Consider the following 25,712-nt stretch of genomic DNA (forward strand, 5'->3'; position numbering starts at 1 on the left):
GAAATAACAAGTGGTTTTCAGCAAGGTATTCTCTACAAGCACTGAAATTATCATTAACAGATGGTTTTGTGATAAGATAATTCGTAACGGGTAACAAGTAATGAAAGTAAACAAGGTGCATCAAGGTGGCCCAATCCTTTTTGTAGAAAAGGACAAGCCTGGACGAACCCTTATATAATGCAAAGTGCTCCCGAGAACACATGGGAATTGTTGTCAAATTAGTTCCCATCATGCTCATATGATTTCCGTTCGTTACTTTGATAGTATGATATGTGGGCGGACCGGTGCTTGGGTGATGCCCTTCCTTGGACAAGCCTCCCACTTATGATTAAACCCTCTCGCAAGCATCAGCAACTACGAAAGAAGAATTAAGGTAAACCTAACCATAGCATGAAACATCTGGATCCAAATCAGCCCCTTACAAAGCAACGCATAAACTAGGGTTTAAGCTTCTGTCACTCTAGCAACCCATCATCTACTTATTACTTCCCAATGCCTTCCCCTAGGACCAAATAATGGTGAAGTGTCATGTAGTCGACGTTCACATAACACCACTAGAGGAAAGACAACATACATCTCATCAAAACATCGAACGAGTACCAAATTCACATGATTACTTATAACAAGACTTCTCCTATGTCCTCAGGAGCAAACGTAACTAATCACAAAGCATATTCATGTTCATAATCAGAGGATTATTAATTATCATCAAGGATCCGAACATATGATCTTACACCAAGTGAACCAACTAGCATCAACTACAAGGAGTAATCAACACTACAAGCAACCCACAGGTACCAATCTGAGGTTCTGAGACCAAGATCGAATACAAGAGATGAACTATGGTTTGAGAGGAGATGGGGATGGTGAAGATGTTGACGGAGATTGACCCCCTCTCTATGAGAGGATCGATGGTGATGACGATGGCAATGATTTCCCCCTCCCGGAGGGATGTTTCCCCGGCAGAACAGCTCCACCGGAGCCCTAGATTGGTTCTGCCCAGGTTCCGCCTCGAGACGGCGGCACTTCGTCTTGAAAGCTTCCTTCTGATTTTTTCAAGGTCAAAACACACCATATACCAGAATATGGGTAATGAGGCCTGACAGGGGGCCCACAAGGATGGGGGGGCGCCCTCCACCCTTGTGGCTGGCTGGTGGCCCCCTCTGGTATTTTCTTCGCCCAATATTTTTATATATTCCAAAAACATGCACACACAAGATCATGGTGATGCATAGCAATGAGCGGGAGAGTGTTGTCCACGTACCCTCGCAGAACGTAAGCAGAAGCGTTACGACAACGCGGTTGATGCAGTCGTACGTCTTCACGATCCGACCGATCCAAGTACCGAACGCACGACACCTCCGAGTTCTGCACACGTTCAGCTCGATGACGTCTCATGAACTCCGATCCAGCAGAGCTTTGTAGGAGAGTTCCGTCAGCACGACGGCGTGATGACGGTGTTGATGATGCTACCGACGCAGGGCTTCGCCTAAGCACCGCTACGATATTACCGAGGTGGAATATGGTGGAGGGGGGCATCACACACGACTAAGAGATCAATGATCAAATGTTGTGTCTCCAAGGGGTGCCCCCCTCCCCGTATATAAAGGAGGGAGGGAGAGGCCAGCCCTAGAGGGGGCGCGCCAAGTGTGGGGAGTCCTAGTAGGACTCCCAAGTCCTAGTAGGATTCCCCTTTCCTTTCGGGAGTAGGAGAGAAGGAAAGAGGGGGAGAGGGAGAAGGAAAAGGGGGCTGCACCCCTTGTCCAATTCGGACCAGAGGGGGCGCACGTGCCTCCTTCCTTTTGGCCTCTCTCCTCTATTCCCGTATGGCCCAATAAGGTCCAATACTTCTCCCGGTGAATTCCCGTAACTCCCTATACTCCGAAAATACCCGAATCACTCGGAACCTTTCCGATGTCCGAATATAGTCATCCAATATATCGATCTTTATGTCTCGACCATTTCGAGACTCCTCGTCATGTCCCCAATCTTATCCGAGACTCCTAACTACCTTCTGTACATCAAATCACATAAACTCATAATACAATCGTCACTGAAATTTTAAGCGTGTGGACCCTATGGGTTCGAGAACCATGTAGACATGACCGAGACACGTCTCCAGCCAATAACCAATAGCGGAACCTGGATGCTCATATTGGCTCCCACACATTCTACGAAGATCTTTATCGGTCAAACCGCATAACAACATACGTTGTTCCCTTTGTCATCGGTATGTTACTTGCCCGAGATTTGATCATTGGTATCTCAATACCTAGTTCAATCTTGTTACCGGCAAGTCTCTTTACTCATTCCGTAACACATCATCTCGTAACTAACTCATTAGTTACAATGCTTGCAAGGCTTATAGTGATGTGCATTACCGAGTGGGCCCAGAGATACCTCTCCGACAATCGGAGTGACAAATCCTAATCTCGAAATACGCCAACCCAACAAGTACCTTCGGAGACACATGTAGAGCACCTTTATAATCACCCAGTTACGTTGTGACGTTTGGTAGCATACAAAGTGTTCCTCCAGTAAACGGGAGTTGCATAATCTCATAGTAATAGGAACATGTATAAGTCATGAAGAAAGCAATAGCAACATACTAAACGATCAAGTGCTAAGCTAACGGAATGGGTCATGTCAATCACATCATTCTCCTAATGATGTGATCCCGTTAATCAAATGACAACTCATGTCTATGGCTAGGAAACATAACCATCTTTGATCAACGAGCTAGTCAAGTAGAGGCATACTAGTGACACTCTGTTTGTCTATGTATTCACACATGTATTACGTTTCCGGTTAATACAATTCTAGCATGAATAATAAACATTTATCATGAGAATAAGGAAATAAATAATAACTTTATTATTGCCTCTAGGGTATATTTCCTTTAGTGGATCCCGAAGAAGAAGAACTAGAGAGTTCTTGAAGGTGACTCCGCCAACATACTTCACTCTTATCATTTTGGCAAGGACAAGTGCAAACAACTTCCATATCTTGCACTAGTTCAAGGAGTCACAAACCCTCTTGTTGGTAAGACAAGGGACAAGGTAACCTAATGCTTTCGTGGACATCATCTTGTGTGTACATCACTCTATGTCTATGGATATCAATGTTTGTTCCTTGTGGGACTAACTCGTGTAGGTATTGAAAGTGCAACTCACTCCAAAGGATTGCTCCGAATGATCTACATCAACATTGAGCACCCACATCTTCAACACCTACATGAAGTCATCATCGACAAAACCCAAGGTTAGTTCATCCCTCTTAAGGGGGGTATCAGATCTAGGGGGATCTTTACTCTAAGAATTGAGCTAAAGCAACTCTAATGATGTACGCACAACAATGCTTTATGTAAATGTGGTAACCCCACTTGTGCTTAAACAATGAGTATGACCTATGATCAAATGTCCTCATTTGACTCGTAAGTCAATATACTCATATATAGATGACCTAGTCATCACCAAATTGCTTGATAGATGCTAGAGTGTTTGTGCATGCTTTGTCACATATTTCATTTGCCACTTTATTGTGTGAGCATGTTGGATGCATATTTTACTCATTCGAGGAGATCCATTTGTTGCTTTGATTGTTTGGCTCTTTCTCTTTTGCCAAATGGATGGACAAGATGCCTAAGAACCCCCTCTAGCTATCTATGCTTTTCTCGTCTCAAACTCTATTCATGATACATCACAAAGTTTGATCAAGTCAGATTCGAACCACTCTGTGTGAGGAGCACTCGGAGTCCCCAATTTGTCATAGACTTAAACTTCCAAAACCTCTTTGTGCATTTCAGTATGATCGAGTCATCCATTTTGGTCACACCGAGATCACTAAGTTGATCTAGGTTTTCAATCTTGGTGCAACCGATTGATTTGAAGTTTTCGGTCACGCCGAGTTGCACTAACTGCTTGCGATTCTGCATCACGGTGCCACCGAGTTGTTCCACTCGGTCACACCGACAGGGTCGGGATATAAATACTCACGGGTGAGATTTTGAAAATTCCTTTGAAACCTCTTAGCCCGCGCGTATCCTTCTCTACCGCCTCGGGTCTTTGGATCGTCTTCTTGCCGCCAGCGACCTCCCGCCACTGGTCTCCGCCGCTGTCAACGGCAATCTGATCCGCCGTTGCCACCGTAGCGAACACTCGCTGCTCTAGGGTAAGTGTTCGACCCCTTGTGCTGTCTTTTTCACTCCGATTCCTAGCACAAGGACAATGCCATGTTTCTTGCCACGATTGTGATTAATCCATCCAGCTAAAACTTCCTTAGGTCTAGATTGATTCGAAAATTTTAGGGTTAGCTCTCCGCATAACTCATCTTGGACCGACTGAAATGTAGAAATCGGTCTCACCGATTCGGCTTTGGCCATTGCACATGCGCTTTTCGGTCCGACCGAAACTTGCAAATCGGTGTGAGCGAGTTCAAGATTCTGTGAAACCCTAGCAATCTCGGTGCCACCGAACTGTGACTCGGCCCAATCGAGTTCACTAGTTTATGTTCCAAGTGTTGCTTCGGTATCACCGAGTTTGTCAATTTGTAGCTCCGAGATCACTTCTGTAGAGAACTAAAACTAAGTTTTTGACTCAATTTATTTTGCAAAACCTCTGTACTTTGTGATGCTCATCTACTCTACCTCATCTACAACCTATTCACAGGGTCTGCTGACAGCTTGCAGAGATGTCTGATCAAAGTAACAGCCAGACCAAGTCTGAAGAGCAGGTTCAAATGAGTGAGGGCACTAGTCCCTCAAGCAACTATGATGAGGGCAGCAGGAGTACACCTAGTAACTTACCCAAGGCTGCTACCAGGACAAGGAAGAAGAGAACCTCTGATTCTGAGGATGAAGATTATGTGGCTGTTGAGGATGAGGCCACTTCAAGGAAAAAAGGTGATGAAAAAGGAGTTTGGCACAGCTGCTGCAAGTAAGCCTGGAATGAAAACAAAGGCTCCAGCAAGAAGAGTTCCAATGTCAAAACCAGAGCCTCAACTGCTGAAGCTTCAAAATCAACAATGGAGTTCACTCTTGAACCCAAGGAAACTGGGGATGGCAAAAAGAGGAAGGAAAGGGTCAAGAAGACCATGGCCAGAGTCATAGGCAAGCCCTCAATGACGGAAGAAGAGGAAGAGGAAGAGGATGCTGCACCAGCACCCAAAGCTCAGAAGCTCATGGGAGATGCAATCAGATCAGGGGCTGCTCCATCAAAGCCCAAGTCTGCTCCCAAAGCCCCAGCTCAGAAGCCCAATAAGCCCAAGAGGAACACCAGAAGTATACCAGTTGAGGAGAAGAACAAGGCTCCAGTGCCTGAGACTGAAGAAGAGGAAGCTGAAGGCCAAGTGCTATGGAAGCTCAAGCCTAAGATCCCAGACCATAATGATGCACACCCTATTGCAGCAATATGAGGATCAGGAAGGATTCAGGACTGAGATTGTGGAGACAGTATGATCCATATGCTGTCAGGAGGAGAACTGCTGTGGATTACTGGTTCCACACAAAGGAACAACAAGATTTCTATGAGACTATCCTACTTGACAAGAAGCCCATAGTGTGTGACATGAGATGGGTTGATTGGGAATACATGAAAGAGAATGAAGATCATTTTCCAGGAGTTTATGACAGCTTCAAGGCTTGTGAGGTTGACAAGTTTGTTGGCCAAAAGCTCACCAAGTGGAATGATGAGCTGATCATGCAATTCTATTCTACTGCTCATTTATATCCAGATGGCAGAATTGTATGGATGTCAGAGGGTACAAGGTACAAGTCTACAGTTGATGAGTGGGCTAGATTGATCAATGCTCCAGAAGCTCATGAAGGTGACTTGGATGTCTATGCCAAGAAGAAGAAGGATCACAACTCAATGGCCAGCATGTACAAGGAGATTCCTGATGCAGACCTGGAGACTCACCAGTTTGGTTCTGTGAAGCATTTACTATCAGGCCTGCCTACAATCAACTGGATCCTAAGGCACACATTGCTACCAAAGTCAGGTGATCACAGAATGATCAGAGGACACTCCATCAACTTGCTGCATATATTTGATATTCCTCAAAAGTTTAAAGTGACGAGTCTGATTGTGGAAACAATCAAGAGGACAACTGCAGATCAGAAGAGATCTTGTGGGTATGCTCCACAGATATAGGTGCTCATCAACTCCAAGATGGGCACAAACACATATCTATTGGATAAAGAGCATTTACCCCTCGGGACAGACTTTGAGGACAACATTGTTGTCATGACTGAGAAAGATCCATCATCGTGCAAGCACATGAGAAGAGAGAGAAGGCAAGGGCAGAGAAAGCTGCAAAGATGCCAACTGCTGAAGAGGCATCTTAAGTATTCTTGAAGAGCAAGCAAGACCAGCTTGCATATATGATCCGGTCTACACTGAGGATTGATAAGGGCTTGGCCATCCTGACTCAAAACCAGGAGAGCTTGGAGAGGATCATTGAGCAGAAATTCTATGATCTTGATGTCAAAGTAACTGAGATTCAGACAGCAGTTGAGCAGCTTCAGGAGGAAGCAGAGGAGAAGAAGGGCAAGTCTACTACAGATGCTTTTACTAGAGTGCCCAGAAGCCAGAGGTCTGCTGCAGTGCCAGTCACAGATACTAGAGCTACAACATCAGCACCAGCAGCTACAGCTCCAGTGCCACCTCCAGCAGCCACTCCACCAACTCCAACTACATCCACAGATGCCTTCATCCTTGGAGTTCTATGTACACCACCTCCCGAAGATCAAGCCTGAGAGACGTTTAGCACTATGCGTTTTTGAACTTTTTGGTAACTTGTTGCCAAAGGGGGAGACAAATGTATAGATCATAGGCTTCGAGAGAGAGTGTTGCTTTTTTGGTTGAACTTCTTGATTATGTGCTTGTGTGAGATACTTTATGTCCTTGTGAGATACTTGTTTGATCATGTGTTTGATCATATGCTATGTTGGGGATATAACTATTTGCGTAAGCCGCCCGTGAGGGGCCGGGTTACGCAAAGAAGGATTCATCAGAAGAAGCCCACAGGCGACTTAAGGCCCGTAGTGGTAAACCGCTGTAATGGCATGACTTGTATCATAAGGTAGAATTAACTAGTCATCGAGCCAGACATTGTTTATGAGCCGGCCGGGACTCTGTAGGCCGCAGGGCGTGTCCCCGTGTATATTAGGGGACGACCCGCTGGCGGCTTAAGGCAAGAAACAACTCATCGAGAACCGGGCATAGCGTATCTCGCTCCCTGGTCATCGAAACCCTAGCAATACCAACCCAACTAGACGTACACCTTACCTTCACTGTAAGGGGCCGAACTAGTATAACTCTCTCGTGTCCTTTGTCCAGATTAACCCCTTTAAGCTTTCTAGTTGCGATGGCTCCACGACTAAGTCCTTGCAAGAGGACATCTGCCGTGACAATTCCACAACTATTGGCGCCCACCGTGGGGCCAGCGCAAGGTGGATTTGAGTTCTTGAAGGGCAACTTCGAAGGGCTCAAGTGATACGCAGTCGGCCGGATGACCAAAAGTCGTCGCGGCAAGATCTACATCGACGACGAAGGCTGGGGCCCCAACGCCGGCTCAATTGAGTACGGGTACCGGGTCCCCTTCGGCGGAATCCACGTCTTCATCGGCCGGATTGGTGAGCCGGGCCCTGAGCCGGACAACTGTACCGACCTCGTCGAGACGGCTCAGCGCGCGAGACCCGCCCGGGCTCAACCCGTCGTGAAGCGTGCCTTTGTGGGTTGCATCAACAGAGGGGAACTTTCTGAAGGATCCGTAGATGGTGGTGAGACGGCCGTCCACTCCGATGGTGATTCGTCCACCGGTGAAACGGATTCGATGTATCAACTTCAAGATGGCAGGCTTGGGGGCTGTTCTGATGGTAGCAGTATTCTGGACCCCTTTGAGCTGCCAAGCTGGGTAGGAGTTTTCATGGCTGGTACTCAACCCGGTCAGAACTCTACAGCCGCGGCAGTAATAAAGTCCGGGTCAGGAGCGGCCGGGGCAGGAGGCCCTGTGCGCCCGCCGGCTCAGGTGCTGATGGATCTCAAGGATAAGCTAACGGCCCTGTTAACCACCATAGTTATTCCTGCGAATCAAGATGAGCATAATGCAGAGGTGGCACAGGTGCGTGAGGAAATAGTTCGGGCCAAGGAGGCCTTAGCAGTTGAGGACACCAGGTTGGCTACAGAACGGGTGGCTTTGGATGCCCGGGCGCAGCAGCTCCAGTCAGAGGCTTTCCAGCTTACGATGAGCCTGAACGCATCTAACGAGGTGATGAGGAGGAGACACCAGAAAACTTAATCCCGTTTGCCTTCGATTTATGATCCTCGGAACCTTTTTGCTACACCCGGAGCCGGCCCTAGTAACCCGCTAGAAGCAAATCAGTTCATGACATCCGGAGCAGGGGGCCGGTTCAGCCTCGGGTGATAGCACCTCCTCATGGGAACATGGCCCCGCCCCAATACATACCAACACCACCGGGTCACTTTTCTAACCCCATGGAGAACTTGATTGCAGCATCAACACGTTTGGCGGCTCTCCCAGTGGATGGTGACGATCCAACAGCGGTGGAAACGCAAAGGATCAGAGAACTTGTCCAGACGGCTCTGGCTCAGCAAGAGGCTTATTCCTATAGTCGGGACAGGATTCATTCAACTCCTCGCCCAAGCAGGAGCCCAAGTTACAGTAGGCACATGGAATCAGAAGCCTTGTCAAGCAACGCCCAACGCCGTAACCAGCCCGGCGGTTATAACCCGGTGCAGGACTGGATACGTCAGGAGGACGAGTGGGCGGCTCAACTGGCGGCTCAGCTGATGGCTCATCAGGCCCTCCCGGATTATCCGACGACTTCTGTTGAGGCAGGAGTAGCCACCAGAACCGGCGGTTTTCCTTGTTTGGTGCCGGCTCTACGTAATGTGCGTCTGCCCAAGGACTTCAAAGGACCCAGAAAAGTGCCAAATTATACGGCCGACTTACAGCCCGGGGCGTGGATCGAAAGCTATGAGATGGCGATGGAGCTGTTGGAGGTCAGTGACGCAGCAATGGCTAAGTACTTCACCATGATGTTGGATGGAACGGCCCGATCTTGGTTAAATGGCCTGCCGCCTAACTCCATCGGCTCATGGGCGGAGTTAAAGGCCCGGTTCATTCAGAACTTCAAAGACACCTGTAAGCAGTCCATGTCAATTGTGGACTTGACTAACTGTAAGCAAGAGGATGGTGAATCTACCACTCATTGGGCGCGCCGGGTCAAAGAGATAATACATTCGTTTGACAAGATGGATGCCGGTTCTGCAGTTTTAATGTTGGAGAAGAATTGCCGATTTGAACCGCTGAGACAGAAGCTGGGGCGCCTCAAGTGTGATTGTGATGATATGGGTACGCTGATGGCGGCTTTAGTCAAATACGCCGATTCTGATAGTACCAAGGATCCCGCGTTTGATGAGGAAAAGACAGGGAAGGGAAAGAAGAACGACAATGGAAAGGGTCAACAGCATAACCCGACGAATCAAGGAGGCAATAAGCGTAAGGCCGAGGGTAACCCGGAGTTTGTGGCCAACGCCAATGCGCAGGGTAACAATCAGAGACGCAAGGGAAAACCGCCCCCTCGATCTGGCGGGTCAGGCCCATCTCTTGAGCAACTACTCAATGAGCCCTGCCAGAGACACGGCACTCGGGAGAGGCCGGCCACTCATTTATGGAAGGATTGCGCGATCATGAAGGCTTTCAATAATTCCAACATGTTCGACGGCAACCACGGATCGGGTGGCGGCTCAGGAGCCGGCGGTTTTCATGGCCCGGGTGGTGGTTCAAATTCCGGCTTTCAGGGAAATCAAGGTGGATATAGTCAGCATCAGTCTGGTCAAGGAAGTCAGCAGCAGTAGCAGTCCGGTTATCAGAGCAATCCAAAGCAGCTGAGCAGTGGACAGTATCACGTATTCACCACTAGTTTATGCAAACGTGACCAGAAGATTCATAAAAGGGCTGTGAATTCTGTTGAGCCGGCGGTTCCCCGTTATTTGAGGTGGTCAGAGCAGCCTATTGCGTGGAGTAGAGAAGATCACCCTCCCCGGGTTGACAATCCGGGTCAGTTAGCCTTGCTGGTAGCACCTCAGGTCGGTGGTTATAAATTCACTAAGGTACTCATGGATGGAGGTAGCAGCATCAATATCCTCTATTACGAGACCTTTCGACGCATGGGTTTGACTGACAAAAATTTAAACACATCCAACACCGTTTTTCATGGAGTGGTGCCTGGTAAGTCGGCGTACCCAGTCGGTAAGATTGAACTGGAGGTGGCCTTTGGAGATGAGTATGATTCTAGGGCTGAGAAACTAACTATTGGAGTGGTCAAAATTAAGAGTCCATATCATGCTCTGTTTGGGCGGCCGGCTTATGCCAAGTTCATGGCTCGGCCGTGTTATGTTTATTTGCAGCTTAAGATGCTGGGTCACAAGGGCACCATCACTGTGCATGGGAGTCGAAAAATAGCCCTGGAATGTGAAGAAGGTGATGCGGCTTATGCTGAGTCTGTTTGTGCAGCAGAGGAGCTGAAGTTTTATCTAGATAATGTTGACCCGGCGGATCTAACCTCCCTGAAGAAGCCAACCACCGAGCATGACCCGGCGATGAAGTTTAAGTCGGCTGCTAAAACCAAGCTTGTTGATTTCACTCCAGGCGATTCGTCTAAGCAGTTCAGTTTCAGTGCCAATTTGGATCCTAAATAGGAAAGCGCGCTCATCGAGTTCATCCGTGAGAACCAGGACATCTTTGCATGGAAGCCTTCTGACATGCCGGGTGTACCGAGAGAACTCGTTGAGCACACTCTTAATATTGATCCAAAATATAAGCCGGTCAGGAAGTTTCTTCGATGGTTCAAGGAGGAGAGACAGAAAGCTATTGGTGAGGAGGTGGCCCGGCTCTTGGCGGCCGGGTTTATTGTTGAAGTTTTTCACCCAAAGTGGTTGGCTAACCCGGTGCTTGTGCTTAAGAAGAACGGCGCCTGGCGGATGTGTGTGGATTACACGGACTTAAATAAGGCTTGTCCGGCTGATCCCTTTTCTCTCCCCCAGATCAAATCATTGATGCTACGACGGGTTGTGAGTGTTTGAGCTTTTTGGATGCTTACTCTGGCTATCATCAGATCAAGATGGCAGTTAAGGACCAGGAGAAGACGGCCTTCATCACTCCGTTTGGAGCCTTCTGCTATGTATCTTTGCCATTTGGGCTCAAGAGTGCCCAGGCGACTTACCAGCGGTGTGTGCAGAATTGTCTCCATACTCAGATTGGGCGCAATGTTCATGCTTATGTGGATGACATAGTGGTGAAGTCCAGAGAGAAGGAAACCTTGATATCTGATCTGAAGGAAACTTTTGATAATCTCCGGGTCTATAAAATGATGCTTAACCCGGCCAAATGTGTGTTTGGTGTGCCTGCAGGCAAGCTTTTGGGTTTTCTAGTCTCAAGCAGGGGTATTGAAGCTAATCCGGAGAAGATCAAGGCAATTACCTCTTTGGCTAAGCCAGCATGTATTAATGATGTTCAGCGACTGGCGGGTCGTGTGGCTGCTTTAAGCCGGTTTATAAGACGGTTGGGTGAGAAGGCCTTACCACTGTATCAGATGATGAAGAAAATGGACACCTTTGTTTGGAGTGATGCTGCTGATGCTGCCTTTGAAGATTTAAAGAGACAACTGTCTGAGCCACCGGTCCTTGCGGCTCCCATTGATAGAGAACCATTGCTGTTATACGTGGCCGCTAACTCACGTGCTGTCAGTGTTGCAATCGTGGTGGAGCGCAAGGAGGCTGGTCCGGTTCAACGGCCGGTTTACTACATCAGCGAGGTGCTCATTGAATCTAAGCAAAGATACCCGCATTGGCAGAAGCTTGTTTACGGAGTGTTCATGGCAAGCCGGAAGCTTAAGCAATATTTCCAGGGTCACCCCATCACCGTGGTAAGTTCTGCCCCCTTGGGAGATATCATCCAGAATAGAGAGGCCACAGGATGAGTCACCAAATGGGCCATTGAGCTTGGGCCTCATGGTTTGAAGTACGTGCCACGTACTGCTAGTAAGTCTCAAGCCCTGGTAGACTTTATCAATGATTGGACAGAGTTGCAGGAACCTGAGGAGAAGTCGGATAACACGTATTGGACTATTCATTTTGATGGGTCCAGGCAATTGGAAGGCTCGGGGGCTGGAGTCGTGTTAACCTCCCATCAAGGTGACAAATTGTTTTATGTGCTCCGGCTTATGTTTCCTTGTACTAACAATGCAGCTGAGTACGAGGCCATACTCCATGGTCTTTGGATGGCCAAAGAGATGAATTTGAGCCGGGTAAGGTGCTTGGGCAACTCAGATCTCGTGGCTCAGCAAGTGTCAGGCAAGTGGGACTCCAAGGATCCCCTCATGGCGGCTTATCGTCGTGAAGTTGATGCCGTGGCTGGGTACTTCAAGGGTTATCAAGTGGAGCACATTGATCAAAGGAAGAATGAGGCGGCTGATGCTCTAAGCCGGCTGGGGTCTCAGCGTAAGCCAGTACCGCCTAACACCTTTCTAGATGTTTTGCATAACCCTTCTGTCAAGTTACCCACAGAGGAGGACCTAGTGGTGCCAGACCCGGAGGCACAGCTGGTGGCGGCTCTTCACGTCATCCCGGATTGGACAGTGCCGTATCTGGCTTACATGACCCGGGGAGAGTTGCCTGAGGATGAGACCTTAGCGAGACAAATCACCCGGAGGTCTAAATCCATGACAATTGTTCACGGTGAGTTGCATCATCGCAGTGTCACTGGGCGTTTCAACGCTGTGTGTCGCCTACGGAAGGACAGGAAATACTTCGCAAGATCCATGAAGGGGATTGCGGTCATCATGCCGGCTCAAAATCTCTTGTGTCCAAAGCTTTCCGTCATGGGTTTTATTGGCTGACGGCTCATGCTGATGCGGAAGATCTGGTCAGTAAATGTGATGGGTGTAAAAAATTCTCACGACTAGCTCATGTGCTGGCTCAAGAGTTGAGGATGATTCCAATTACTTGGCCGTTCGCAGTCTGGGGGCTTGACATGGTTGGACCTTTCAAGAGGTCTAAAGATAAAAAGACACACCTCCTGGTGGCGGTTGATAAATTTACAAAGTGGGTTGAGGCAGAGCCGGTCAGTAAGTGTGATGCAGCCACGGCAGTTCAGTTCATGAAAAAGGTGATCTTTCATTTTGGTTTTCCACATAGTATCATAATTGATAATGGCACCAATCTCTCCAAAGGTGCTATGGAAGAGTTCTGTCAACGAGAACATATCCGGCTTGATGTTTCGACAGTAGCTCATCCTCAATCCAATGGTCAAGCAGAGAGAGCCAATAAGGAAATCTTGAAAGGTATAAAACCCTGGCTCTTGGTCCCCTTACAGCGGACGCCGGGTTGTTGGGTGGAGGAGTTACCCTCTGTGATTTGGAGCATGAACACTACAGCTAACAGGTCTACGGGTTATACACCTTTCTTCATGGTTTACGGAGCAGAGGCAGTCCTGCCAAGTGACATCCGTCATGACTCGCCCCGAGTGGCGGCTTATGTTGAAGCTGATAATGAACAAGCTCGTCAGGATGCGCTTGACTTATTGGATGAAGAGAGAGACTTGGCAATAGCCCGCTCGGCGATTTACCAGCAAGACCTGCGCCGCTATCACAGTCGCCGGGGTTAGATCCAGAACCTTTGAGGAAGGTGACTTAGTGCTCCGGCTCATCCAGGATCAGTCTGATATGCACAAGCTATCCCCTCCTTGGGAAGGACCCTTTGTGGTCAGCAAAAACCTGAACAACGGGTCATACTACCTCATCAATGTTCGAGAGCATAAAGACTCACGTAAGTCAAAGGAGGAGACCCGCCGACCATGGAACATCGCTCATCTTCGGCCTTACTATACTTGAGCCACCGGCTCTCAGGATGTACATATTTTGATGATGTATATTTTATAAAAGCAATAAAGCAGGACCTCTGTCCTTTTTTCATCCTCAAAAGTTTACATGTCTTCCTTGTCATGACGTTGAAATAACCAACAGGGAGCAGATCATATTTGAATCCGGCTTTCTACATGGTACGGTTTATGATCATATCTGAATCTAGCCAGGATCACTTGGGGGCTTCCTGTTCAAACATAGGTCGTATTCGAACCAAAGAGAACATAGCTGTTGATACCCTCTTGATCGGCATACTGCCAAACCCACTTGGGGGCTTCCTGATCATATCTGAATCACAGCTTAACCCCTTTGGGTCTGACGTGGCTCGTATTCGAATCAGCGTCATTAAACAACTCTTATGGTCACTTGGGGGCTTCTTGTTCAAACATAGGTCGTATTCAAACCAAAGAGAACATAGCTGTCGATACCCACTTGATCGGCATCGCCAAAGCCACTGGGGGCTATATGATCATATCCGAATCTTAGATTAACCCCTTTGGAATGGTTTTCTGATTGTATTCGAATCAGAAGCCTTTAAATTTTGTCTATTGTTCATCACACTTTGCAATCACAAGTATTTGACTATTCTGAGATCATTTTGAAAGCTCTTTTGGGGTGGTCTTTGTTCCACTGGTTTAATATTGATCAAATAAAACTGTTAGCACATAAACAATCACTATATGTGCCATATTTAAGGATTAACAAAGTTTACCTTCATTGTTTGGGTCACATAAGCCGGCAAGGTAATCAAAGGATCACAGGTATGCTGTTACGATTGTGTCTCAAGGATATAATTGAGAACCAGTTTTTTTGATTTTTTTGATTCATAGTCCGGGTTATCAACACATTATGTGACCCCCTATGCGGTAAGTCACCAAGGGACTTTTGTTTGTTCTGTACGCAGGACGATGCAAGCAATTTCTTTTAAACATAAAGGAAGCAGAAGACCAATACAAGCCGGAAGCATATAATGACGGCGGCTTAAGAAAGTGTTGAGTACCGCAAACATGCGCAAAGGCATGGCAAAAATCAAGTGTTTTTCTACCCTATTACAAGACTCTCTGAGTCTGGATAATGAAGCATTGTTTTTTCACAAGACATAAATATACGGCGCCTGATGGTTCACTCCTTTGGTTGACCTGACGTTTCCGGGTTATCCTTCTCCACTCCTCCGTCGGCTGCCCTGTCCTGGAAGGTTGATGATGGCCAGTCAATACCACTCCAAGCTTCAAACTCAGCTTCATCATCTATTAACCTGGCTGGGTCAACTTCATGGGCAAAAGTATGCTTACGAATTGGAGAGATCAGGCTGACTTCATCATAGTGAGGCGTTGGGAGTCTCTGATTCTGGCTGTCATAACCCGGCTGATACTTGGTAAGGTCAGTGTCATTCCCAATAAGCGTCACCACAGGGCATATCTCCTTCACGCAGGTGGTGAAATCCTTCTCATCAAACAAGGTACCATCCTCCTTCAAGCTTGGATATCCAAGGGCGATGTCGGCCGGGTCTAGATCTGATAGCCACGCCTTGGCCCGGCTCAATGCGGCTATAGCTCCGGCTCTCGTAGATGCCCATCTTAGCTCTTGGACCCGCTGAGGTAGCACAGCGAGCCGCTTTAGCATGTCTTGCAGGAGATGGGGAACGCCATTTGATAAAGCCACAACGGCCAAAGCACGTTGTGACCCGGTGTAGAGTTGTTCCACCAGAGTATAAACCGCCTTTAGCTTGATCAACATGCTCTGGTTAAGGTTTGTGCTCCTGGGGCCTGCGTTAACAAACATCAGGCGAGCCGGAGGTAACAATTGAAATAGTCATCGAAAGAAGGTTTGCAGTATTTAATATTTGCACAAGAAGCTTACCGAAGATTGCTGAGACCATTTGAGATATTTGGCGCTTTAAGCCGGATAGCTCGGCTGTTGCTTCTGCAAACGACGCCTCTGCTTTCTCGGCCCAGGTGACTAAAGAGGCCTTCTCATCAGCCCAGGTTTTCTTATCGGATTCAAAGCCTTTTTTCAGCTCTCTTGTTCAGATATGCTGAACTCAAACTTGGAGTTGGCCTTTTGAATTTCAATCTCTTGAGCTATCAGGCGATTCTTCAGATCAGCAATCTCCGGCTCAAATTGACTTATGGTGGCCTGCATTAATGCCGGGTTATAGTCAGAATTATTATAAGATAACATTAAGTCCCAAGCACTTTGCAAGCAAAGATACTTAACACTTGGGGGCTAATGTATGCTGAAGAACTCAAACTTGCTGGGGCGGTTCATGGAAATTAAATCCCAAGCACTTTGCAAGCAAAGATACTCGGCACTTGGGGGCTAATGCGTATTGCAAGTTCAAAGTATTATACTACACCGGTTTAAATATCTTCTTCTAAAGCCGGCCTTGAGATAAACCGGGAGTTTGACAAACAGTGATAAGCAGATTCTAAGTCTACAACATATTTTCTTATAAGCAATAGACTTGGGGGCTGGTACAGTAAGTATGAATAAGGAAAAGTAACAAAAAATTATACCTCAGATTTTTGTTGTATCTGTTTCACCATGTCAATCTCCAGGTCACGACTGCTGTGTACTTGGCTTATGTAACCAGAGACAATCTCTCCAATGCTCAGATGAGTGTAATCAGCGACGTCCAGCTTGGCCTTTCGGCGTTCCAAAAGTTCCTCCTTGGCAGAGCACTTGGCCAATACGGTGGGTCTTCCTTGCTCAATAAACTGAGTCTTGGTGATCTCAACTTTCGGGTCATCTGCCTTGGCCAGGTAGGAATCTCCGGGTTGACAGAGTCGTCGAGGGCTTGTTCGGCAGGCGGGTCAGAGGTAGGTGCTAGAACGTCATGAGATGGTTCAGACGGCGGCTCGTGGGCAGAGACATCGGGAGTGGCCGTTCCAAGCTCCGGTTCAGTTACAACCGTTTTTTTGGACGGTTTAGTCTTCTTTGCCCTCTTACTGGGCTTCACTTGTACACTGTGGAAAAATCAGAGGAATTAATACAAGAGTATGAGTAAGATAAGCATAAGGTAAGCAAGTTGTCATTACCCTGGTGCGGTTTTGAAAGACGGCATATTTGATTGCATAGACTCGCCAGAGGAAGGTGAAGTATCCTGATAGTTGGAGTCAGATGAATTGAGAGGTTGACGAATGAAACCCGCCAAAGGTAAAAGAGGACGTAAGTCGGAGATAACCTCAGGCCTGCGCTTCCTGGTCACATCAGGTAAGCCGGAGGAGAGTTCCGCGTCTTTGCTTGTCCGGGTCTGCCTCCGGCTCTCATAAATCTGTCACTTCAAAAGAAAATGAGGATCTTGGTAAGCTAAAGGATGTGAAAATCTTACTTTCCGGGTCACTCTTCGGATTTTCTGCCGCGGCAAAGGCTCGGAGTCGGAGGAGATTATAGTTGCCTCTTCCTCAACGGCTTGGCTGTTTCCCGTGTCCTCCTGAAAGGAATTAATGTCAATAAGATGATGATAAAAGAATCAGGGGAGTTAAGAGTTACCTCTTCTTCATCGTCATCAGTATCATCCAGTTTTAACATATCTGAAGCGCTTGGCTTCTTCTTCCTCGAAGTTCCTGCCTTGGCGGCTTTCCTCTCAGCTCTCTTGGCCGCTCTGGCCTGTTTGGCAGCCTCATGATCATATTTGACCTTCCAGAACTTATCAATTGCCTGTGAATAATGATACAGGGTTATGAGTAAAAAACAGGGTATAACACAATAAAGGTAATTGTTGAGGATAATGACTTACTGCAGGGGCCGGGTTCTTCTTGCAGAAAGGAAGCAAGCCGAAAGCATTACTAACCACGAAGCCCTCTTTCAATAAAGATTGGGTCATGGATTCAACCATATCATCTAGTGAGTCGTCAGGACTATGACGCAGTGGGTCATCCTTCTCGCCTGAGTAAGTACACATTAAGCCGGGGCGGCGGCTTAACGGAATCACCCGCCAGGAGATCCAGACTTGGACCAAATCAATGCCATCTAAGCCGTTCCCCAAGAGAGCTTTGATTTTCTTGATGGTGGGAGCGAGTGGAAGACGTTCAACAACAGTTAATTTGTCCGGCAGCGGGTGGTTACATTCAAGGCACAGAGCGCGGAAGCCGGGCAGCGGGTTCTCATTAGCCGGAGAAGTGACTTGGCAATAGAACCACGTCTGGTTCCAATCCTTTGGGTGGCTTGGCAGTTCAACATAAGGGAAAAGGCAGTCTCTCCGCCGCTGAATTGAGATGCCGCCAAGTTCCAGACTAGGCCCGTTGGCACGTTCATTCTGCCGGTTTAAGTAAAACAATTCTCTGAACAAAAGTAAGTTGGGCTCTTCTCCAAGGTACACCTCGCAGAAGACTTGGATGTTGCAAATATTTGACACGGAATTGGGCCCGATGTCTTGAGGTCTGAGGTCAAAAAATTGTATAACATCCCTGAAGAATTTTGAACCGGGTGGAGCAAATCCACGGCTCATATGATTAGTAAAAATGATCACTTCCCCCTCCTTGGGTTGATGTTTCTCCTTTGACGGGTTAGGAGCACGATAAGACATGACCTCCTTCTTGGGCAGATGGCCGGTCTTCACGAACTCAGACAAAGTGCTTTCCGTAACAGTGGACTTGACCCAGTTACAGGTCACAGGAGCTTTGGGAGCCTTAGGTGCCATTATGCAAGTGGAAGCCTATGACAAAATAAGATTTTCCGGTTCAACTTTAACCCGGAAGAAAACATTTTTAAGTCTATTCAAGATGGCGGCTTAAGATGGGGCCTAATGACATATGGCTAATTGTGCAGTGATATTTAAGCCGCTACGGGTATCAGAAGCAGTTAAATTATCTTAAGTCACCGGAAGCAAGCAAGGCTGACAATCAGTGTTGTCTTCTTAAACCGGCTACACAGACTACTGTGATTAAACAGATCTAACAGATGCAGTTTTTTGGCTAAGTATGGAGCAAACAAGTTTCACAAGTTGCAGTTATTATTTTGGATCAAATGGTCGCTCTAAAAACAAAATTTCTAGACCTAAAACTAGTGCAGATAAGTTCATACACTCGAAGGAGACCTCTGAACAAAGGAAAGGGGATCTGTTTGCATTTAAAATGGGGACGAAATAGCTACCGCAATAGTTCTGTACTATCTGAAGAACAGAAAAGGGTGTCGGGGGTGAAATTTGTCAAGGGTTTGTAACGTGTGGCGACGAACACCGACAAACTCGAGAAGCTGTAATGCAGATCTAAGGCAGGAAAGGAAAGGGACTTACAGATGCAAGACTGCAGCGGAGGTTCGTCGCATTTCTCTGGTCAAGATAGGCCGATGCAGCGGCCTGAGTAGGAGAAGACGAGGAGATCTGTGGCGGCGGCGGAGCTTGAGCGGCAGCGAAACAGTGAGAGGAGGAAGACGACCGAAGGAGGAGAATGAAAAAGACCTAGGTCGTGCCTATTTATAAGGAAAGGTTGACTGGAAAGGCCCGAGAAACGAGGAGGCAAGGCATCATTATCCAACGACTCTGACGCCTCGGTTTTCGGAATGGTCAGTAAAGACAGACATCCGTTCAAGATATGGCAGAATAAAATAAGAATTTAATGGAAGATGACGTCACGACGGCTTATCACGGATCCAGAAGATGACATCATGGCGGGTTATAACCTTTGCACAGACAGGAGACAGAAAGGCTTGTTTCTTAAGATATTTTAAGATTGACATGAACCGGTTCAAATCAATATGGGGACTAATGTTGGGGATATAACTATTTGCGTAAGCCGCCCGTGAGGGGCTAGGTTACGCAAAGAAGGATTCATCAGAAGAAGCCCAAGACTAAGCATGAAGATGGCGGTTCAATAAAGGGTCTAAAGCCCACAGGCGACTTAAGGCCCGTAGTGCTAAACCACCGTAATGGCACGACTTGTATCATAAGGTAGAATTAACTAGTCACCGAGCCGGACACTGTTTATGAGCCGGCCGGGACTCTGTAGGCCGCAGGGCGTGTCCCCATGTATATAAGGGGACGACCCGCTGGCGGCTTAAGGCAAGAAACAACTCATCGAGAACCGGGCATAGCATATCTCGCTCCCTGGTCATCGAAACCCTAGCAATACTAACCCAACTAGACGTAGGCCTTACCTTCATCGTAAGGGGCAGAACTAGTATAACTCTCTCGTGTCCTTTGTCCCAATTAACCCCTTTAAGCTTCCTAGTTGCGATGGCTCCATGACTAAGTCCTTGAAAGAGGACATCTGCCGTGACAATTCCACGACATGCTACCTTAATGCTTGTTGGATGATATTATCTCTTATATCCTTATATGATCATTCACTTGCTTGGTGATGAGTGCATGCTTTTAATTTCTATCATTTTGAGCGCTCCACCAAGATGTATGTGACATGAAAGAGTAACCCATGAACCTAATTGATTGTGCATTTGCATTCAAAAGCAAATTCTAAATAATGCACAAATTTAGGGGGAGCTCTTGCTTATCACATACTTATCAAAGCGATGATGTTTTTCAATCTTATGATCATTTGTCGAAGCTTTGATCAATATGTTGTCCTCAGTTACCAAAAGGGGGAGATTGAAAGTGCAACTGTCCATGGGTGGTTTTGGTAATTCCTAACAACATATAGCTCATTGAGCTAATGCTATTTCAAGATAAATATTTCAAGAAAGCTCAATGATTGGCATGGCATGGATTAGAAAAGTGGACCCCTCAAAATGCTAAGGACAAAGGGATTGGCTCAAGCTCAAAGGACAAGACTCTACATTTTACTTTTAGTGATCCAAGATCACATTGAGTCCATAGGAAAAGCCAATACTATTAAGAGGGGATGAGGTGTTGCTTAATGGGTTTCTTGCTCAAAATGCTTAGTGATATGCTCCAAAAACCCTCAACTACTTTATCATATCCACATATGTCCCAAACCAAAAGTCAAACTCGGCCCCACCAAAATCTTCTATCCGGCGCCACCGAGTTCTCTTGACATAGCCACTGCCACAAACCCTAGTCTTTTCAGTCTCACCGATAGGGATCTCGGTCTCACCGAGATTGCAATGCAAACTCTTTATTTCCCCTTTGTAACGTTTCGGTCTAACCGAGATGAGCGAATCGGTCCCACCGAGTTTGCCTGACCAACTCTCTCGTTAGCTTATTACCAAAATCGGTCCAACCGAGATTACGTTATGCCCTAACCCTAATGACATCGGTCCCACCGAGTTGACATGTCGGTCCCACTAAAAATCCTAACGTTCACATTTTGAACTAAATCGGTCCAACCGAGTTCTATGAATCGGTCCCACCGAGTTTGGTGATTTGTGTGTAACGGTTAGATTTTGTGTGGAGGCTATATATACCCCTCCACCCACTCTTCATTCGTGGAGAGAGCCATCAGAACATGCCTACACTTCCAACATACATTTTCTGAGAGAGAACCACCTAGACTTGTGTTGAGGTCAAGATATTCCATTCCAACCACATAAATCTTGATCTCTAACCTTCCCCAAGTTGCTTTCCACTCAAATCGTCTTTCCACCAAATCCAATCCTATGAGAGAGAGTTGAGTGTTGGGGAGACTATCATTTGAAGCACAAGAGCAAGGAGTTCATCATCAACACACCATCTATTACCTCTTGGAGAGTGGTGTCTCCTAGATTGGCTAGGTGTCACTTGAGAGCCTCCGTCAAGATTGTGGAGTTGAACCAAGGAGTTTGTAAGGGCAAGGAGATCGCCTACTTCGTGAAGATCTACCCGAGTGAGGCAAGTCCTTCATGGGTTACGACCATGGTGGGATAGACAAGGTTGCTTCTTGGTGGACCCTTCCTGGGTGGAGCCCTCCATGGACTCGCGCAACCGTTACCCTTCGTTGGTTGAAGTCTCCATCAACGTGGATGTACGATAGCACCACCTATCGGAACCACGGATAAAAAACCTCCATGTCTACATTGCGTTTGCTCTCTCCAAACTCCTCCCTTTACCTTCATATGCAATTGTTTTACATTCTGCTGCTACACTCTTAGATTTGCATGTGTAGGTTGATTGCTTGACTTGTGCTAAGTTGCTAAAATCTGCCAAGACTTAAATTGGGAAAAGGCTAGAATTTTATTTGGTCAAGTAGTCTAATCACCCCCCCTCTAGACATACTTTCGATCATACAGTATGTGGACTTGCTGAAAAGCTCTTATATTGACTATTTCCGATGTTATAATAAATTGCAATTGCTTTAATGACCGAGATCATAGTTTGTTAGTTCTCAATGAAGTTTCTGATTCATACTTGACATTGTGAATAGATTGTTACTTGAGCATAAGAAATCATATGACAATATATATATATAGGACAACACTATTTTAATCCCAGGATTAGAATAGTTATTTGGATCACGACGATCACTATATAGGGCCCGAGGAGATCCTCCCAAAACGGTGCGCCAGCCCACGCGATAAAACAGGAAAAAAACTCTTCTCCCCAGCTCTCGTACTCCACCCCGCAACCGCGCACATCCCCGGATCCCCGCCGCCGAGCCCCTCCCCCGATCCCCACGCTGCTTTTGCCCCCTCCCCCCGATCCCCACGCGGCCGCGCCCCTCCCCCGAGACCCCCGCCGCCGCGCCCCATCCCTGCAGACCCCCGCCGCCGCGGCCCGTCCCTGGAGACCCCCGTCGGCGCCCCCCATAACCGGATCCGGGCGATGCGCCACCCCCGTCCACGAATCCGACTACCGCGCTACCTCCACCCCCGGATTCGATCCGCCCGCTGCCTACCGCCACCATGGAACGACCGTGATGCCGTTTCTTGGACATGGCCACGCCTCCTGCCTCTGGTGCGCCGCCGTGCCTCCCCTGCCATCCAAGGCTGCCCCAGCCTCGCCTAGCTCCTCCAGTCGACGACGACGTCCTGCCATGTGCGCCTCCTCCCTGCTCCGCCCCGGCCATGAGTGCCTCCCTGGTTTCTCTGTACACCGTCGTGCCACCCGCCACTACCGACGGCAATGCCTGACTGTGCATCGCCATGGCCAACCACCAGCCTCCTCCTGGCCCCCACCTGCTTCGCCCGCCCATTGCCATGTTGAACTTCTCTTGGAGGCCGCTGTGACCTTCCTGAATTTGGTGCATATTTGGTTTTTTTGTTGCTCGACAGTGAGTCGCTGTTGATCTCCTTGAGATCTCTCGTTCTTCCTGCAAACAAGGCCAGGTTCAGTTTTGGTGGCTTGATGCTGCATGCTCTGGGTGCTACTTGAATGGCATGCTGCATCTATGACACCTTCTCCTCCTAGTCCTCAATCAATCAGATTACTCTGAATTTGTATGGTGGCTTTAAAAAGTTCAGCTCGGCGCCATGTGGGACGCTGCAGAGATGCCGTGGTGACCATGCTGAGGTGAGGTCGAGGCGCTGGAGTCCGGCGGCGCTGCTGCATGCTGCCTGCTCTTTCTTGCTGAGGTCGAGCAGCTGGAGTGCGGTGGTGTACATGCTCGTCACCGTCGTAGAGTCCGGCGCTGCTCTTGGCTTCATCTTCTTGTTGTTTGTCTAACCGTGAGAGAGAGCATGTATTTTCTCTTTCTGTACACGTACTACTCTAAATAATTGGATCCCGTCAGAAGGTTGGTGTTCTACTAATAATGCAGCGTAATTAACAGTCTACTAGATGAGAAATTGTGTTTGGGTTGCACTGTCGCTAGTGCATTCAGCTTTGCTGAAAGAACGTTAAAATTTTGGTAACGCTAGAGGTGCTTTGGCATAGTGTTGAGGATATGCATGCAGCCCACACCTTGATGCGTTGGCCAAAAAGGTTGAATGGCCTTAAGGCCCATCTAGCGTAAAATAAATTAGTTGCAAAAAATTCAAGAAGTTCTACACAGCAAGTCTAGAGACGTACAGTGAGAAGTTCCACTAAAAAAATTACGCTAGGTACTACGGTTATGCGTCGTTAGCGGTGAAGTTCTATTATGCCTATATGCCAAGTTCAACTAATGCTAAAAGACATCATTAGAGAAAACTACATGCCGCAGCCATTCCTTTCCCTAGCACAGCCCATCATTACGTCCATACACAGCCAGCCACCACGCAACTCGTCCAGCGCGGGTGCAGCACCACTGCTGCTCACATCCTTGACCCCCCTTGTTGTCGTCTTCCAAACGCAGGGCACTAGTCGTGGCAGGTAGTTAGAAGCAAGCAGAAGTCCCGCTGGTTCATCTTAAATGCTGCCTCTACTCCATGTTACGTATTGGGAAACCATGTGTTGTCGGTTCTCTCGATTTTCCTAGATGAGGTTGCAGCTTGAGCTCACTTCAGAAGTTTCAGCTGGAGAAAAAAACCAAAAAGTTCAAATTAAAATAACATGGTAGTTTGATGTTTATATACCAAGAAGAAAACTAGTATCATCTAGAAAAAATATGTTAACTCCCGAAGTTCAAATTTGATAACTTGGCGATTTTGAAGAAAATGATATCGGTGCACAAAACAATTCCTGTGAATTTTGCCGTTACTAAAAATAATAACTAAAAGGAATTGAGTTTTCGCTGAAGTGAACACAAATAAATATGAGCGGTTCTATGTTATAATGAATAATTGAAAAGGCACCAAGAAGTCCAGGATTAGAAAAATGAGCAGTTCAATGTTTGTATAAAATTCAGATTTTTCTCGTTATTGAAGAATGAAAACAAGAAGTTCAAAAAAAAACAAGTTCAAAATTTCAAAATAGAGCATTTCAACGATCACAAAATAGAATTTTCACAATTTAAAAATAAAACTCTAGAAGTTAAAATTTAAATACAGACCGGTTCAATATTTATTACAAAATTAGGATATTTTCGTTACTACAAAAAATAAAGCAAGAAGTCCAAATTACGAAAATAGAGAAGTTCTATATTTATAAAAATCTCTGATTTTCCTTGTTACTAAAGAATAAACATGAAGAACTTCAAAGTAAAATAAAGGAGTAGTTCGATGTATATGGAAAACTGAAATTCTTTCTGTTTCTAGGAAAAATAAAAGTAAGAAATTCAATTTTAAGAAAATTGTATGATTCTAAAAGCGTATTTTTTCTCCAAAGAATAAAACTAATAGAGAAGTTCAAATTGAAATAATAGAGAAGTTCGAAATTTATAGAAAATTCAGATTTTTCCTCGTTACTAAAGAATAAAATGAAGAAGTTCCAATTTAAATAGGAGAGCAGTTCAATATTTATTACAAAACTGGTATATTTCCGTTACTAACAATTAAAAAACCATGAAGTCCAAATTATAAAAAATAGAGAAATTCAATATTTATAAAAAACTCAAGTTTTCCTTGTTACTAAAGAATAAAATGAAGAAGTTCAACTTAAAATAAGGGAGTAGTTTCATGTATACAGAAAACTCAAATGCTTCCCGTTTCTAGAAAAAACTAAGAGTATGAAGTTCAATTTAGAAAAAAAAGGTTTGATGCTTATTTAAAAACATTTTTTTCTCGGAGAATATGTGGCCGAAGTTCAATGTGAAAACAGCGCGCAGTTCAATTACTATACAAAATGTGTTTCGGATGAGAATAAAATAATACAAAACTAAAAGCCTACAATGTTTGTTGCAAGAAGTTCACATGCTCCACCTGCATGGTTGAAAAATTATATTACGAGACATCCGACCTTCAATTCCATGTTAAAAAGAGTGGAAAAAATAACAACATTTTTGCCATTTTAAAACTCCTCTCAAACGGCAGCAAATTTGTAATACCCGTCTACATGAAAAAGTTGCTCATATTCATAAGCTTTCCAACGGTATATTATAAGCTTTCCAACACGTTTTTATGTATTGAAGATAATTCTCTG

The sequence above is a fragment of the Triticum urartu genome, chromosome 5 (genome assembly GCF_003073215.2).
Source record: "Triticum urartu cultivar G1812 chromosome 5, Tu2.1, whole genome shotgun sequence".
In the NCBI taxonomy this organism is placed as follows: domain Eukaryota; kingdom Viridiplantae; phylum Streptophyta; class Magnoliopsida; order Poales; family Poaceae; genus Triticum; species Triticum urartu.